At 43.7% G+C, this 18,730-nt stretch overlaps 1 protein-coding gene and 1 pseudogene across 1 annotated transcript in view; one reads left to right on the top strand and one right to left on the bottom strand.

The window, feature by feature from the left end:
* LONP2 (lon peptidase 2, peroxisomal) overlaps positions 1-18,730 on the bottom strand; it is an 805,754-nt gene that overhangs the window by 700,721 nt on the left and 86,303 nt on the right. The window lies entirely within an intron of this gene.
* Positions 3,617-4,114, top strand: LOC147677794 (large ribosomal subunit protein eL21 pseudogene; annotated as a pseudogene).

Genomic DNA, 18,730 nt, shown 5'->3' on the forward strand with positions numbered 1-18,730 from the left:
AAAATTAATTAGAGGCATTTGCCAGAAAAATATAAAAAAAGAAAGTCTCTCAGCAGAAAGCAATTCTGGTATTTTACTGACCTCTGCGAGGCAGTTGAACAGAAAAAAGTCCCTAAGCGGAATCAGACAAGTTCTAGGGCTGATCGCCAGAGCCCACAAAGTACATACATATATAATTATATAATAAGTATATACTAAAGTATATACAAGAGGTCTCGAATGCTGGACAAAAACAACACCACTCCCTTTAGTATTAAAGGAGAACAAGAATGATGCAACTCCTGTTTTTCCTTGTGTGCCCCCTCTATCAGCAAACTCCACACAGTGCAAGGGGCCTGTGTACCTTAGGACCGTCAGCGCTAGGCCCGACTCCTTTATTTCTTTTATTATTATTTAGAATCGCGCAGGCACGTTTTCTGGCTTGGTATTTTGGGCATGACTGCCATGTGAACTTTTGTGCCCAAGCATTGTTGTTTATTTCTCCAAGAGCCTGAAGGGAAGTATCTGTCATAGGCTGGCTGGTCCCCTTTAATGCTTGCATCGTTTCTTTGTCTCTCCTCAATCATGCCAGTTCCGTCTAGTTAGCTGGAGAGACAGTCGGCAGGGGGTTATATATTTTTAGGTCGAACCCATCAAAGACCGCCGCTCTTTGGTTTGCTTACAACGTTGTGTGGGCATTCTGAAAATCTTCCCTGTGAATTCATTTTGACCACTGCTTACAATTGGTATTGTGGTTTTTAACTTACAGATGATTTCTTTCTATTTGCTGGCTTTATTTGTTCTAGGGTGTCCAGCTTGACTTCGCCCCTCCAGTGAGCATACCTTGTTTACTGTGCTCATTCTGAATACTTGCTATCGGTAAACGGGTCGTTAAATCTTGTTCTTATTTTGTTTCATTTGCTGTGCATTCAAAGACAGAGGTCAAATGTCAGGCTTTGTGTTCCAAGGGAACTTGGGGTTTACTTTTCTTTCTGCTGACTTCAAAGTGAGAGAATATATTTGACAATCCATCCCGTTGAGTACAGATCTGAGAGGACAGGCTGTAGGATTTTTTCTAGCATACAACAAAAATGAACTGTGCTGATATTTCAGAACAAATGAGAACAATTAAGCACATTTTGTTTTGTAATTCTGAAGAGTGGTGGTATCAATTATTTCATTTAATACAATCAAAACACATCAATACACTAGGTGATGACATTTAACACAATATCATTTGTGCGCAGTAAAATTATGTCTGTGCAAATGTAATGGTCATTTCGATTGGAAATGTGTTGTCTGTAATGGCAGTGCACCATCCCACCATGCATACGCCATACAAGGCCATTCCACTTTACACTACTCCACTTTACACCACTTCACTGTACAACACTCTGCTCCACTCTATGTTATGTTATGTTATGTTATGTGGTTTTTATTAGGCGCGCAAATGCTCCAGCTAAGGAGCGCTTGGCGCCTATGCCCTACCACTCTTTGCCATACCTCTCCACTTTACTACAATCTATCCCACAGCACTTTCCCCCAAATATACACCACTCTACCACAATCTACTCCACTACAATCAACCCCAATCCACTCCAATATATCCCACTCCACTTCACTGCAATCCACCCTAATCCACTCGAATATACCCCATTCCACTTCCCTGTATGCTACCCCAATCCACTCTAATATACCCCACTCAACTGCAATCTACCCCAATCCACTCCAATATACCACACTCCACTTCACTACAATCTACTCAATATAGACCACTCCACTTCACTACAACCTACTCCAATATACCCCACTCCACTTCACTACAATCTACCTTAATCTACCCTACTCCACTGTAAAACACTCTACGCCACTCTACCCCATACCACTATCCCAATCTACAACACTCCACTCCACCAACCCCCAACTGACTCCACTTTACTAAATCTATACCACACCACTATACCCCACTACAATCTACTCCAATTCACTCCAAGATACCCCACTCCACTTCACTACAATCTACCTCAATCTAGCCCACTCCACTCAATCTACTCTATCCCACTCTACCCCACGCCACTCTATCCCAATCTACCCCACGTCACTCTACCCCAATCTACCCCATACCCCTCTACCCCAACTTACCCCATACCACTCACACCACTTTACCCCAATCAACCCCACACCACTCTACCCCAATCAACCCCCACCACTCCAATCTACCCCAGCGTCACTCCAATCTACTCCACTCCAACCCCCCCACCAATCCACCCCTCTCCAATCCAATGTTCCCATCTCCACCCTAATCTACCTCTTCCACTCTGATCTACCCCACTTCACTCTCCACCTCCAATCTAGCCACATCCACTCCGTTTCAATCTACCACAATCTACTCCACTCCAAACTAGACCACCCGAACTCCACTCCTCTCTATCCAACTCCACTCTACCCCACTCAACCCCATTCCGGTCTACCCCAATCCATTCCAGTATACCCAACTTCGCTCCAATCTATGGCACTCCACTCCAATATACCCCAATATACCACACTAAAATCTACTACATTTTACATCACTCTAACACCCTCCACTCATAACCAGAGTAAGGGAAATGAAATCTGCCTTGTCATTACAGTGAGGTTTGGGGCATTTGCTAAATGCCTGGGGCCTGGTAGGTCTATTTAAATTAAGAGTTCTACTTACCCAAGTAGTGTGGTATTTGCTGAGGGCTTCTTAGTTTTCAGTGATAAACCAGTTGCCTTGTCCCACTTTTCTTTTGTAAAGGAACAGCTGGTGCTCACGGTTTGAGAAAAAAAGGGTAAAGAGGGGTTGTCGCTCTCTTTGCCTGTTTGGCAGGTTCTATTTTTTTCCTATATTGTGAGAAATGTGCTCATTATTGTTCAGTAAATGATTACAATAATTATCCTGTATCACATTTCTTGAGAGTAAGTTTTGTTTGTTTTGGATCCTTTAGATTTTTATATCAAGGCGTCCTGTGTGCACTATATATATATCCCTCTTACCTGCTTGAGCTAGGTGTTGGATGCTCACATTGAGGGGAGGGGGAAAGGATGCGACAGTATTGCAATAGCTGTCGACTTTGGAACTGGTGATCCAGGTTCTAATACTGGCATACGCTTAACTTGTGATTCTAGGCAAACCGGTTAATCTCCATGTGCCTACTAAAAAAAGAATGTGACTTTTAAAAAGAACAGAGAAAGGAGGAGACACCGGTCCTCTTCTTCTATGGAGTAAGGTTCTTCTGATCCTCTCAGGGATAGAGTGAGGAAGGGCTCTTCTAAGGGTGCTCTCTCAGTGTTTCCGATAAGCAGCTTTAGATGATCAAGTCAATTTCTGATACTTTCAGCAAGCAAGAGGAGCAGAGTGGCTGTTTGTTTCCTACTAAAAGTGATTACCCACAGTTTTCCGTCTCTTCTTAATCACTCTCTTCCTCCTGGTGCGCTCCCTGCTGCGATACTGATGAGTATGCGACTAGAGCTCCAAGAGGCAAATGCATTCAAAAGGATGATTTGAAAGGACTGGTCACTTATTTCTCCTGTAATCTGAATTTGCCGGTAGATGAAGAGCAGCCATCTACTAGTAGTTTCTGCCGGATTCGCCATCTTCCAGTAAACCGCCAAAATGATGAACACAAGAGGAAAAAGGCGAGGAACGTGTTACACGTTCTCTAGACCATTTTGCAAACATGGAGTTGCACCTCTGGCGACCTACATGCGCATCTACAAGAAGGGGGACATAGTGGACATCAAGGGTATGGGAACAATTCAAAAGGTTATGCCGCACAAGTGTTACCATGGCAAGACTGGAAGGATATTCAACGTCACCCAACATGCAGTGGGCATTATTGTAAACAAACAAGTCAAGGGCAAAATTCTTGCCAAGAGAATTAACGTGCGCATTGAACATATTAAGCATTCAAAAAGCAGAGACAGCTTTCTGAAGCGTGTCAAAGAGAATGAAAGGAGGAAGACAGAGGTCAAGGTGAAAGGCTTGTGGGTTGAAATAAAACGCCAGCCTGAAGCACCAAGAGCAGCACACTTCGTTAGTACACTGGGCAAGGAACCCGAACTGTTGGAGCCAATTCCCTACGAGTTCATGGAATAAATTTGCATTTACGAATAAAAGCAAATATTTTGCACTACAAAAAAAACAAAAACAACAAAAAAAACAGCACTTTCTTATCTAGCCCACCAAGCACGGTCGCGCAAAAGTCTTCCTCTCTTCGCTTGCTTCATAGATTACTCTGCAGCGTTCGACGGGGTAGACCGCGCAATTCTTTGGAAGGAGCTGGCACTTTGGAACATCAATCCAGCTTTGCTGAAAGCAATCCAGTCTCTGTATCAAAGAACGTGGGTCAGAATTAAACTTTCGAGCGACTCCGCTTCAGAGAAAATTGAAACGGACCGTGGCTTAAAGCAAGGGTGCGTTCTAGCACCGCTGCTGTTCAATCCATACACAGCAGACATGGACCAAGCCTTGACCGGAGCGGCTCTAGCCACACCAAGGATCGGGGGCACTAAAATCCAGTTTATGCAATATGCCGACGACTTGGTACTTTTGGATCACACCAAAATAGGCCTACAAAAGGCGCTGTTGGCCCTGGCAATTTACAATGATAAAAACAGGCTGGTGGCCAACCCATCTAAATCAAAAATTGTAATCTTCGGGCACTATCCGAAAAAAAAAAAACTAGCTAAATGGAGCCTTGGCCACTTGATTCTGGGATGCACGCAGCAATACAACTACTTGGGCGTCTGGTTCCATGAATCGGGGCGTCCTGGAGTTCATCTAAGGAACATCCAATGCAAAGGGAAAGCTATCATCTATGCCCTTTGCAAATTACAAGCCACCCTACACAGCCCTACTCCGATGGCCATCCAAAGAGTTCTAAGGGCAAAACTAATGCCAGCCCTTAAGTACGCCCAACAAGCGTTCCCTGGAAAATTAAACAAGGACCTGGAAAAAAATCAATTGCAGCGCATATAAGAGACTATTCCACCTACCCGTGTGCACCAGAAACACTCTTGTGCGACTAGAATTTCCTCTGAACCAACAAAAGCTGGAAGAGATGGCTGCCTTGAGTAAATATTTCTACCTCACGACAGCGGCACATGAGAAAACAATGAAGGCAGTCTTAAAAAACTTCCTGGAACCAGGGAATCCTTGGTCAGCGACCCTTACCGCGGCCACGGATCTCTTTAACTTAGCCATAAAGAACTGGGACCCTGAGCTAATTAATTACTCTGCCATTAAAAATGCAATTAAAAAACAAGTCTGCACCTGCTCTCGTGCAATGGATTTGGAGTCACTGGCAAAAAGAGGCCTCCACGAGTCTCAAAGTCTCCCTCATACAGTGCATAATTCTAAATACCATCTCACGCAGGCAATGGGCCGCACAGCCTTGCATAGGATTTTAGCATACAGATTACATCCCCTGCCCCTTAAAGAATTATACATCACTGAACGGACAGGTTCAGCGATCAAGGAATGCAGGTTCTGTGAATACAAACGGGAGTCTCTGGCTCACCTGCTATTTTGCTTCCCGGCCCTGCGCACAGCTCCCAGCCTTTATCTTAGGCCCATCATCCTACAACTGCGGTCGCGCACCGCAAAGGAGGCAGTTCACCAATAATACACATTGAACTCAGTAAAACAGATGGCCACATTTGGTAAATTCATTCAACAGACTCGCACGAAGCTGATTGGCTTCTTGGGCTAAACGACCAGAGACTTAGCCGAAGCATGTTGGGCCATAAAGGCGATGGACATTACTCCTCTCAGCCCACAAGTATCTAGATTTTAATTACACGGACTCTTCTTAAATAAGATGACCCCCCTGTTCTTTTAACTTTTGTAATTTTTGTACCTTGGTTTTAATGTAATGGTTTTGAGTAACCAAACAATAAATACATTTATTCATTCATTCATTAGTAGTTTATAGGAAATTCAGCAAACCATTTTTTCAATTTGTATCCAGATTAGCTGTGAATTCAGCTTCTTTAAGGTCTTATAAATGAGGGAAAGGAAGGGCCTGGAAAAGAGTTGGATACCTAGATTCACAGCAAGACTTTATTTACCCTGTCTGAAGCAGAACAGGATTTTCCTCAAAAGCTCTCTATGGTCCACTTATTAGACACCCTAACAGGGCAGTCTTCCAAGCTGCTGTTTGAAGAAGTAGTGACTCCTGACCCAGTGGACAAAAATGACTGAAGCATCTCTAAAGGGGGCTTATTCTGGAGTAAGCATAGGGCTGAGAACAGTAGTATATTCTGTTTATACCTCGCTGCTCCAGGTGAAAGAATTTCAGGCTTCTCCTGCTGCCATTCAAGGGGGAGAGGGTCATTCTCATTTGTTGAGAGCTATGGAGGCCCAGGCAACATTTCTTCTATATATTACTTTTGATACTACGAAGGCTTCAGCAATGTCTGCTATCGGGATGGTAGCTGCCAGGAGGCATTTGTATCGAAAAAGATGGAAAACTGATTTCAGTCAAAAGATGGGTCTCTTAAAAATGCCCTTTTTAGGAAAAACTGTTTGAAGAAGATTTGGAAAATGTAATCAAAAAACCATTCCCTTCCGTTTAATCATGATTCAAGGTTTTTTTCTATTGGAAAGAAGCCTTATGAGAATCCTAGAGGAAGAAAATGTGATCCTTTTAAGAAGTTTTGGTTTCAGCTCAAATCTTTGGATGGGAATACAAAGTAAGGGCCTAGGAACAATCAGCACTCTGGATTATGCCAGGGCCTGTTGTATAGAGGAGACCATTAGGAGAATATTGACCCTAAATCTTACTTTTTGGAAGAATCTTTTCAGAGGTGACTGGATTCATCGGGTAGTTTCTGAGGGTTATTCCCTAGAGTTTCAGCCTCTTCCTGCAGAGAACCGTTTTCTTGGACTCATCTTCCCAGGTCACCAGAAAACAGTCAAGTTTTACGAGGAAACATTGCATTACTACTTCAGATAAGAGCTAATGTACCAGTTTAAAATTCTGAAAGAGTCCTAAGTTGATACTCTCTTGTGTTTCTAGTTGAGAAGCTTTCAGGGGATTATCACCTGAAAAGAGACGTAAAGAAGCTGAATGTTTTACTGAAGATGATCCCTCCAGCAAGTAAAGCCATTGGTTCTTTTGGGAAACATCCAAAACTCCTTAGATGTACAGGATGCTTACTTACACATTCCTGCCCCCACACCATCGGCAATTCCAACAATTTGTGGCGGGCAACAGCCATTGGGTCATTGGCAAATCAGAGTTCTCCCTTTTGGTTTTAAGGCAGGTCCAATGATTGTTACCAAGACTTTGACTCCAGTAATTGCAATCTTGCACAAGGTGAATATTCAGATGACTACCTTCTCTTGGTATCCTATTTTGCTCTGAAACTAAATTCTCATCAAGTTCAAAGAGTTGAATCTGTAGCCTTCGTAGAGACTAAAGTACATCGGGACGTAGTAAGTCAAAAAAGTATTTATTTGCATGATTAATTAAAACCTTTGCAATAATATGTCTTAGACAAAAAAAAATAGAAATTTGTAAGATAAACTGCGACTGTTTATGTTACTTGTCTGTTGGTCAGCTGACATTGGATGTAAACAATTTTTTTTTTTTTAAACAGTGTTTTCCAAATTTGCTAGCTGGAGTAATCTCTTGTTCACAATCGGTTGAGGTCAGAGAGTTTTGTGCAAGTTGTGTTGAAATGTGCTGAATAACGGCAATTAAATTTATAAGAGACATCTTAACTGTGCAGATTAGGCACATAAGGTATGTCCTGTGCTTTACAGTATGATAGGGTAAAGCATCTGTAACATAAACTTACTAGGCAAAACAGTCTCATGGTCTCAAACAGTTGAGGATGGGAGATGTGTGCAAATTATGCAGTTAGGGGCAAGTTAACAACTGATAAAATGTGTAGGTTACGTTTTGGATGTACAGATTAAGCAATTAAAGCGAAAACGGAGTCATTAGAGGTGTTTTTAAGTTTGTATTATGGCAGAGTAAAGTCATTTTTGTTTAATTCTTGTGACTTAGCGCCAGCAATTGTCAGGGAGCACTTGATCGTTACAGTTCATTTTTGGATGGCCTCCACAGTGTGTTCCACCAGAGGATCACAATGTCCTTCAACTTTTTTTATACTTTTTTTGCCTTTTTTCTCCTATGCACAGGAACCTTACCAGATGGCAGCTCAGTTGCATGTCCTCTCCAAGGAAGCTTGCTTTTACAGCCTGCCTGCATGTCCGTATTCTTTTACGGTTAAAGAGGCCTCAGCAGTACTCTGCGTTCCCATAATAGTTCCCTGCATAGGCACAGCACATGTATAATGTCTTCCCTTTCCTCCCCACACAGTCAAAAGCATGACGGTAGTGAGGGCCGTTGCCAGGGTGGTAAGTGCAAAACAGAGGGTAATAAGGCTAGACGAATCCGCAAGTATTTCTCCTTGGAAATTTTGGAAAAGCCGGTGCCTAGGTAAACTTGAGGAGTTTCTTTTGTATAGCTCTGCAAAGTGAACCATCCATGTGCCCCTAGCGCTAGTGCTGCTTTAGCCATCTAACAAGGAGACTCTCCTGATAGTTTTGTTAACAAGTTTTAAAAAAAACATTCATGTATCCCCGAGGTCTTCCAGAAGTTCCGTAGGCCAAGCTGTTCCAGCGAGTCTTCCAGACAGATCCTGGCAGGTCCAGTCTCCTTAGTTGATAGTTCGGTCCATAGAGGAGCATTTAAGGTCCCTGGTTCCCCTTATCTTAGGCCAGAATTTAATGTATGCTCCTTTGTAGGCAAGTCCTTGCTTCTGTATACCAAATTCGAATCATATTTGAGATGTGGATCTGGGTAGACCAAAGATCATTCAAAGTGCTCCGTTTTTTGTGGCATCTAGTGTGACCGCTTCTCTCCCTCTCCTGGCCTTGCTTCTGTATGTGATTGTAGGTATAAGTTTTGACTGGATCACAAGAAGTAGTGAGGAGTAGCTTGTGCCAGTAATCTTGTGCTTTAGGTTTCTTTTTTTTTTTTTTTTTTTTTTAAATATCTTTATTCAAACAAATTTCCCCCCCCCCCCCCACATTTTTCTTTTACATCCGGTGTGTTTACAACGTTGCACAGTCTTTTACAACAAATACAGATTTGTATTAATAAAAAAGTTAAAAAAAAGAAAAAATACAGATTTAAGACAACAATGAAGAGAAACAACAAAAACCACTAAACTTAAGAATAGTGCATCCTACGTCCTCTCCATATAACTTATGAAGCTAACAAATTTCTCAATTACTATCAGAGACAGTTTTCCTGCATTTCCATTTCTCAATAGGTAGCCATATCTTACCCCCCAGAGCTTTTGCCTTCCTTCCTCTTCTATCGTATATGGCCCTCTCCAGGTTGTATGTAGATAGTAGTCTTGCTACCCACGTCTGGAACGACGGTGCTGATTTCTCCTTCCATGCTTTAGCTACAATTATCCTGTATACTGCAGTAACCATGAATAAAAATTCTGGATAAGTTGTATTTACATCTAGGCTTACCCCCAGGATTATCAGCTCCTCAGTTAGTTTTGTTTGTATTCCCAGTGATTTATCCAGAAACTCTTCTATTGCCAATTTTAGAGTATACAATTGCGGACAGTTTGCAAACATATGTGTTATATTAGCCTGTGTAGAATTGCACCTTGGACACGTTATTCCAGAGGAGCCTCCCCAGCTGGCTATTCTGGCCGGTGTGAAATATAATGAATAAACTGTTTTATAGTGTTGAGTTTGGAGTGTAGCTGAGCATAAAATAGTTCGACCATAATCTAAGGAAGTTTGTAGGTCTTCCGGACGTGCCTTTACCTGTTCTCTCCATTTATTACTGTATTTCTCTCTGTCGTCTATTTTATAAACTTGGAGCTCTGCATACAGCTGTCTTATTGAGCATGCGAGGCTGCTTCCCAGGTATTCCATTATCCTACAGCTCTTCATCCCTCCTGCACCCCCTGTTTTTGTGTGAAAGTAACTCCTCACTTGAAGATATTTGAAGAAGTTATTCCCAGCTATGTTATACCTCTGCTGTATATTTTGGAATGTTAAGATTGCCCCCCCTGCGTCCATTAAATCCCCCAGTTTCTTAATCCCTTTTACATCCCATTCCCTCATAACTGTGTCACGGAAGATTTCCATTGGGAGATCATTATTCATATAAAGCCTTAAGTACCTGTTGTACCTTCCCAGTCCCAGTTTTTTCCTTATTGCTTTCCAAACTTTATAGATCGCACTCAGGGTCTTGAATCTTGTATGCTTAAAGTATGCGAAGTCCACTGTTGTTACTTAAGCGTTTTCTGCCGCTTTACCTAATAGGGCTTCATATACATTAGCCGGACCCTTTCTTCCCTCCTCCTCCTGAGCGCTTCCACCTAATAGTCCTTTGGAGTATTGTAGAGCTGTTGCCCAATAATAAAATCTAAAATCAGGTGCTCCCCATCCTCCCCTCTCTCGTGATAGAGTTAAAAATCGGTATGCCCTGCGTGTCTTCCCCTGTGCCCAAATTAGATTATTAATTACTGATTCTATTTTATTAAACCATATACCTTCGATAAAGAGTGGAATTGCCCTAAACAAATATAAACATTTCGGAAAAGTAACCATTTTAACAAAATTAATTCTACCCATGAGAGTCAAGTGTAAGTTATTGACCCTCTCCAAGTTGGTTTTGACTTTGGCTAGTAGTGGTTCCATATTTATCTCTACTAACTTTTCCAAATCCGTCGTCACCTTAACACCCAAATATTTTGTGTCTGAGACAACTCTTGCATCTACGAATGTAGTATGTCTATTCTGAACTATTTGTGTTTTCCCCCTATTTATTAAATAGCCCGACACCTCTCCAAATTTTCTTGCCTCCTGTTCTATTTCGACCAGTGACTCCTCTGGTGTAGGTGTTATAACAGCCACGTCGTCTGCGTAGGCAAATATTTTATACTTCTTTCCATGCAATAAAACTGGCTTAATCCACCTATTTTTTGTAAGCCTTCTCAGGTAGGGATCTAGATAAATTGCGAATAATAAAGGTGAAGCTGGACATCCCTGCCTAGTTCCCCGTCTGATCTGTACTGCGTTGGAATATGATCTGTTAATGCGTATCCTAGCACTAGGATGTTTATATAGTGCCTGGATTGCGGTTATATACCCTCGGCCAATACCAGCCCACTCCATAGCCTTCCATAGGTACACCCAAGAGACCCTGTCAAAAGCCTTCTCGGCATCCAAAAAGATAGCCGCGACAGGGTCCCCCAAGGCTGCTTCAGCATCCAGTATAGTAATCAACTGTCTAGTGTGTTCGGTAGTTCCTTTGCCGGGTATAAATCCATGTTGTGTAGGGGACACCACCCTCTCTATCACCTTACTCAATCTATTAGCCAATGCCTTAGAGAATATCTTTGCATCGGCATTGAGCAGTGTGATGGGTCTGTAAGAACCCGGCTCAGTGGGGGGTTTATCTTTTTTTAATATGACAATTATATCAGCGCCCGCCCAAGATTGAGGAACTATTCTGCCTCCCTGTGCCAAGCAGCAGATTGACCAAATATCTTTAGCTAGTGCCTCCCAAAAAGTTTTGTAGAATTCTACCGGGATCTGATCCTGACCTGTTGCTTTGCCAGAAGGTAAACTGAATATTGCATCCCTTATCTCCTGCACCGTTAGCTGCATATCCAATTTGTCCCTTTCTTCTATACTCAACCCCTCTTGTAAACCTTCCCTTAGATATTCCAGGCTTTTCGTCTCTGTCTCTCCATCATTTTTATCCTGCTCATAAAGCCTCTCATAAAATCTTCTGAACACCTCCTGTACCTCTTCAACTTTATTGACGATTATCCCATTGCAGTCCTTAATTTCTTTAATCTCGCCTGCAGCTAACGTTTGTCTAGTTCTTATTGCAAGCAAATGCCCCACCCTCTCGTTATATTCATAGCATTTTTCTTTATTTGCTAGGTATCTTCTTGCTGTTTTTTGTGCCAAGGTGGTCCCTGTTTCCGCCTTCTGCGCCTCTATAGCCACTAAAATCTGTTCGATGGGCTCTCGTCTTTCTATTGCGTCTAATAGCTTTTTTTCCAACTCAATCAAAATTCTAATCTCCTCTTCCACCTTTTCCTTTTCTTTTTTATTTCTTCGTAATGTATAGCTTAGTGTCTCTCCCCTTATTCCTGCTTTAAAACTGTCCCACACCATATCTGCCGGGGCTGAGTATCTATTTATGTCCCAAAATTGGATCATCCATTCTTGCATCCTTACAATATAATCCTCTTCTTTCAACAAACCTCTCTCAAACGTCCATGTCGAGTTTACTTTTCCTGCTTTTTGTGTCGTTGCTAGACTTAATACCAACGGGTTATGATCCGACATTATTCTTGGGAGACATTCTATTTTAGCCCTGCTGACTAATGAGCTAGAGATAAAGAAATAGTCCAATCGGGCTACTGTTTGATGTGGCGCTGAATAAAAAGTACTACCAACGCCTAGTGGATTAAATTCCAGCCATATATCCACCAGCGCATTATGTCTAGCGAGGTTTTGTACAGCTTTATGCACCTTTTTTTTCCTTCCCTGATACATGCCTCCACTTGCATCTAATACTCCATTCAGTCCATTGATATTGAAATCCCCACAACAAATCACTGGCTCTGGCCACAAGGCTAACTCCCTATCAATAAAATCTAATAATTCCGGGTCATCTTCGTTTGGATAATATAATGAGGCCAAAGTGCATCTTCCCGCAGCTGTTTCTATGTCTAGCATCACCCATCTTCCTTCAGAATCCTCTTTTTTCTTTTTAATTTTGACAACACCTTTTCTGGCCAGAACTGCCACCCCCTTATTTCTTCCCTCTTGACCTGTACTAGCAAGAATCTCAAATCCCATCTGGCCAAGTAGGAACTTATCTTCAGCTGCTATGTGTGTTTCCTGTATACAAGTTATATCTATTTTCCAGTATCGCAGCAGTGAAGAGAGCTTCTGCCTTTTCTCCATATTATTCAGCCCACAGATATTGATCGTCATTATCCTAACTGCCATAGTTCTAGCTTAGGATTTGCCAGCCCCACATCTACTTTTTTGTCTTTTTCTATGCATTCTTTAACTGCTTCACTCCAAACTTTACAAATCTGTATTATTTTACACCACCACCTTTCACCCATGACTTCTTCCCTTCCCTCTCCCCCCCCCTTTGAGACCCCCCGCCCCGAAAGCTCCCCCCCTGTGACAGGCAAATAGGTCATCCCTGACCTATGCGTGTCCGCTTAGCACTGTAGAGTCGCCCCCCCTCTCCTGCCCTCTTATAACCTACTACATTATCCTATCAGGCTTAATCAGGTATCCTTAATTATTTCCTTCGGGTCCCCCCTTGTTCTTTTAGTTCTGTCAAAAATTCTCCCGCTTTTATTTCAGAGAAAAACATTCTAGTGCGACCTGCTACTATGACCTTCAATTTCGCTGGAAACATTAGATATGCCTCTGCTCCTTGGGACTGAAACTCATTAATCAGCTGTCTTAGCCTCCAACGCCTCTCCACTGTTATGTGACAGAAGTCAGGTCTCGCAAAAAAAGTTACCCCTTCCACCGATTTTTTGGCATCAGGTCTGGCTCTCTCCATAAGTTCTTGTCTTGCCAGGAAGTTTCCGAAAAATACTAGCATAGCCCTGGGTAGTGTTCCTGAGCCTTCCTTGTGATTTTTTCTTACAAAGAGTGGATATCTATGGGCTCTCTGCACCTCTTGTTCCCAGTTCCATGGTACCTCTGGGAATGCTCCCTTTAGCAACTTGACAACAAAGCCTCTGGGATCTTGGCCTTCAATCCCTTCCTCAATTCCCAGGAGTCTGGCGTTATTGCGCCTCTGGCGATTCTCCAAATCCTCCACCTTCCACTGTAGATCTTCCATGGTCTTAGTCTGTCCCTCTTTAGATGCTTGCCACTCATTTACTTCGTCTTCTAAGCGGCCAGTTCTTTCTTCAACTTCAATGACTCTTTCCTCCACCTCTTCAAATTTTTTATTTATTTTTCTAATTGAGGCTTGGATTTTTTTCGTGTCATGCCTGGCCCTTCGGCTTTCAGCCCTTGCCTCCATTTGTATCTGTTTCAGTGTGGCAAACATTAAATCCAGCTTCCCTCCATCGTTTTGTGTCTCTTTTTCATCTTCCTTATATATACTAGAGGTAGCGGAATAGTCCCATACTAGCCTTTTAGTTGTTCCCTTATGCGTGTTCTGGGGAGAACCTGCTCTTCTAGCTGCTGTTTTGCGCTTCTTTTGCGTGCCTCTCCCTCTAGAGGTGTCGCTATCTTCAGAGCTCGAGAATGGACCTGATAAGTCTCTTTCCTCCTCGCTACTTGCTAATGTTGATTCTGATTCTGATTCTGTTTCCTCTGGGATAGAGAAGAACCCATCGCCATCAGCCCCTTCAGCCCCTTCTGCGCAAACCATATTATCATCATATGTCCCCTGCGCAACATTCTCTTTGTCTTTGGCTTGTAGCTGCTCTTCCCGAATTTCATCTTCTACCTCTTTAAGGGCCTCGAGCATTTGCCCTGTATTCGATATCGTACCCCCACTGTTTGCCTCTCTCACCTCTTTAGCCGGGTCGTGGTCCTGTAGCTCCAGCGTTTGTTCTTGTTCCAGAGCGCCGCCGTCTGTCTGTGCCTGCGCCGCTGTCTGACGCTCCGCTGGAGGCTCCGCGGGAAGCGTGAGCTCCGTAGTCTCTGGTTGCTTGGCAACGCTTTGGCTTGCGTCCTCGAGGACGTTCTGAACTGAGCCTGCGGGCGGCATGACTGCCGCGTCTAGCAAAGTTCCTGACGATCCTAGGCTTCCCGGTGCCTCCGCCCGCACCCTGGCGCCAAAAACCTCGGACACTGAAGGCTGCCGATACACGGTATCGTTTCTCTTTCTTTCCGCAGCATCCCGTGTCGATGGCGCATTGCTAGCGCCTCTCGTGTCTTTGTTTTGGTTCAGCAATTTCTCCTTTTCACCGGCTTTCTCCAACTTTCGTAGCTGTGTTTTTGTTAAGGTGGAGACCGTGGGGGTTGTCTTTTTGTTGTTAGGTGGCACTTTTGTTTTAGGGATAGCGCCCGATCTGCTCGCTTCCTTTTGTGATGACTCCTTGCTTGTAGCGCTAGACATGGGTAATTGTTGCTGTATTTTCTCCTTTCCTCGAGTGGCCATCTCTGCCATCAATACTTTAAGGAGTCTGGAATACCACAATTTTGCTTTCTTGAGTAGACTTGCAAAGTTAATAAAGCCACCGCGGTAAATCAAAGCTGCGGATCGCATACTGCTTGCAGTTCTCCATTAGCGCCTGAAGTTTTACTCATCAGCAGGAGAGGGGTCTGAGTGCGACTTACTCCCACAGCGCCTCGGCGGCCATCTTGCTTGTGCTTTAGGTTTCTAAGTGCGAAGGCTGTCAAGTCAAGTCAAGTCAGAGAATTTGTATAGCGCACTACATACCCAGAGGGTCTCAAGGCGCTTAGATAGGGGAGGAGGTTTACTTGTCAAATATCCACGTTTTAAGTTGCTTTCTGAATGCTAGGTGGTTCTGGGTAAGGCGAAGGTAAGCGGGGAGTGAGTTCCATGTTTTAGCAGCCAGGTATGAGAAGGATCTGCCTCCCATGGTGGTCTTGTTGATGCGAGGTACAGTGGCGAGGGCTTGGCTGGAAGAACGTAGTTGGCGGGAGGGGGTGTAGAAGGACAGTCGTGAGTTGAGGCATTCTGGTCCGATGTCGTAGAGTGATTTGTGTGCGTGGGTTAGCAGTCGGAAAGTGATCCTCTTATTGACGGGTAGCCAGTGGAGGTCTTTAAGGTGACCAGAGATGTGTTCGTTGCGTGGGATATCTAATATGATCCTGGCTGAGGCGTTTTGGATTCGTTGGAGTTTCTTCTGGAGTTTAGCGGTAGTGCCTGCGTAGAGGGTGTTTCCGTAGTCCAGTCGGCTCGTGACCAGAGCATGGGTGACTGTTTTCCTTGTTTCGGTGGGGATCCAGCGAAATGTTTTTCTGAGCATGCGAAGAATGTTGAAGCAGGAAGAGGATACGGCGCGGACTTGTCTGTTCATTGAGAGTGAAGAGTCCAGGATGACGCCCAGGTTCCGTGCGTGGTCTGTCGGGATGGGTGCTTTTCCGAGGGCTTCCGGCCACCAGGAGTCGTCCCATGCAGAGGGGGATGTCCCTAAGATGAGGACTTCTGTTTTGTCTGAGTTAAGTTTCAGACGGCTTTGTTTCATCCATTCGGCAACTTCTTTCATTCCTTCGTGTAGGTTAGTTTTGGCGGTGCTGGGGTCATTGGTGAGAGAGAGGATTAGTTGAGTGTCATCCGCGTAAGAGATGATGTTGAGGTTGTGTTGGCGGGCGATGGCCGCGAGGGGGCTCATGTATACGTTGAAGAGGGTGGGGCTGAGTGAGGATCCTTGTGGTACGCCACAGATGACTTCAGTGGCCTCGGACTTGAATGGTGGGAGGCGGACTCTCTGGGTTCTTCCGGTGAGGAACGAGGTGATCCATTCAAGTGCTTTTCCTTGGATTCCGATGTTTCTGAGTCGTTGTAGAAGGGTGCTATGGCAGACTGTGTCAAAGGCTGCGGAGAGGTCGAGGAGGATGAGGGCGACTGTGTCTCCATTGTCCAGTAGAGTTCGAATGTCGTCTGTTGCTGCGATGAGGGCGGTCTCAGTGCTGTGTTTTGCTCGGAAGCCAGATTGTGAGGAGTCGAGGGATTTCTTGGCTTCGAGGAAGGCGGCGAGCTGGTTGTTGACAGCCTTCTCGGTGACTTTGGCCGGGAATGGGCTGTCCCTATGCCCTTCCTTTTTATGGCCTCTTTTTGAGAGATAAAGGATCCTTTGTTATCTATGCCGAGTCCCAAGTATTTATATTCGTTGACAACTTCCAGCCAATGTTTAGCCAATTACCAATGGTAGGCTCCTTTGGCCCTCCATTGGTTTAGGTGCATAACTTTGGATTTGCCCAAATTTATGGCCAGTCCATTTTCATCAGAGTAGGTTTCTGTTGCATCTAATAAGCGTTGGAGGTCGACTGGCGTTCGGCTAATAAGTAAGAGATCATCCATATATAGTACGTTTGAAAGAACCAGACCCCCCCCCATCTTTGGGGCTTGGAAGATACACTCGTCTAGCATGGTTGTCAGGTCTGACAAAGAAGTTGAATAGGGTTGGTGCTAGTACACAGTCCTGCTTCAACGCCATTGTTGTTGGAATCGTTCTAGTCAGATAATCTCCTGCCCCCAGTTTTACTTGTACCCACATGTTAGAGTGCAGTAGAATTAGCTGTTTCAGGAGGGGAGGTGGGATCTTAAAATTTTTTGAGCTTACGCCATAGTATGTTTCCGTTGATCCGGTCAAATGCTGAGCTGTAATCAATGAAGTATACATACGGAGGTTGTTTAGCTGCTATTATAGCATCAATCAGCAAGGAGAGAGTTAAAATGTTGGTTGTGGGTCCCATGTGTCAACAATAGCCTCTTTGGTTTAAATGAATAATTGCATTTTCTGTTGCCCAGTTTGTTAATTCGAGGATGAGCCCAGTGTAGTATTTAGCATCGTTGTCTACAGGAATGAGGCAAAAAACTATAGGTTAATATTAACTTATAGTTTTTTGCCTCATTCCTGTTACTATTTTTGTAGATTGGGGAGATGAATGAGCCCCTCCATGAAGTTGGTATTGAATCTATTTGTAGGATTACTTCAAAGACTGAATTAAGAGCTTCAGCCCAGAATTCTAGATCAAATTTAAACAGGATTAGGGGGAATCCTGTTGGGGCACAGAGCACCCTCCCTTCTGCCCTAGGATATTCTCTTGAAAATATAGTTGGTAGAAATTAAGATTGTGGTGGGTGTTGAGTTGTTATGTTCATCATGGATTCCTTTTGGCTCTTGTTGATCCAAATCAGTGTTTATATTGATGTTGCTAGTGGATTCCTTATTGAAGTGGCCACGAAGAAAAGCTATCCAGGCTTCTTCCGTTATATGTGAATTCATCCCTTGGGTCAGTGGGTTTAGTGTGGTGTTAATCGTATGCCAGAATCAAAAATTAGCTAGCATTCGCGCCAAGAATTTTCAATTCTATTAAGGACACGGAGGAGAGGATTATGCTTCTCTTTCTTTACTGTATAAACACAGCAGCCAATAAACACACAGTTTAGTGCAATAAAAACTTCAAAGTCCATGGTGCTTGGCGTAGCCACGCCCCCTTCAGCACCCATAAAAGCCTAGGACACACCTTCAGCTTCCTCTTTCTTTGCGCGAACTGCACAAGTCCATGAACCATAAACAGTCTATAAACTTCTCCAACATGGAAAAAACCGGACCCCTGGTCTAACATCATTCTTCAACGGAAGACTTCTTACTCTTTGTTCTTGTCATTGCCTGGAAAAAACGAAATAGACAACCCGTAACTGCTGTAAATAACAGAGTATTCATAAACACAACGGGTGGGCAAGCATGATCATACATTGAACATAGCCGGGTGGGATAATCCTCGCCTCCGTGTCCTTAATAGAATTGAAAATTCTTGGCGCGAATGCTAGCTAATTTTTGATTCTATTACAGGACCGGAGGCTTCAGATTATGCTAGTTTAAAGCTGTATTAAATACCACAGAAGTAATGACTCCCACGGCTTATAATAAAACTGTCTGAAGGTCGACTCAGACGACCAATCTGCACAATGCATTATATCTTGAATATTAGCCCCCAACAGGTACGATTTTGAAGCCATGGCACCTCGCACCG

This window comes from Lissotriton vulgaris, chromosome 12 (assembly GCF_964263255.1).
Source record: "Lissotriton vulgaris chromosome 12, aLisVul1.2, whole genome shotgun sequence".
Classification (NCBI taxonomy): domain Eukaryota; kingdom Metazoa; phylum Chordata; class Amphibia; order Caudata; family Salamandridae; genus Lissotriton; species Lissotriton vulgaris.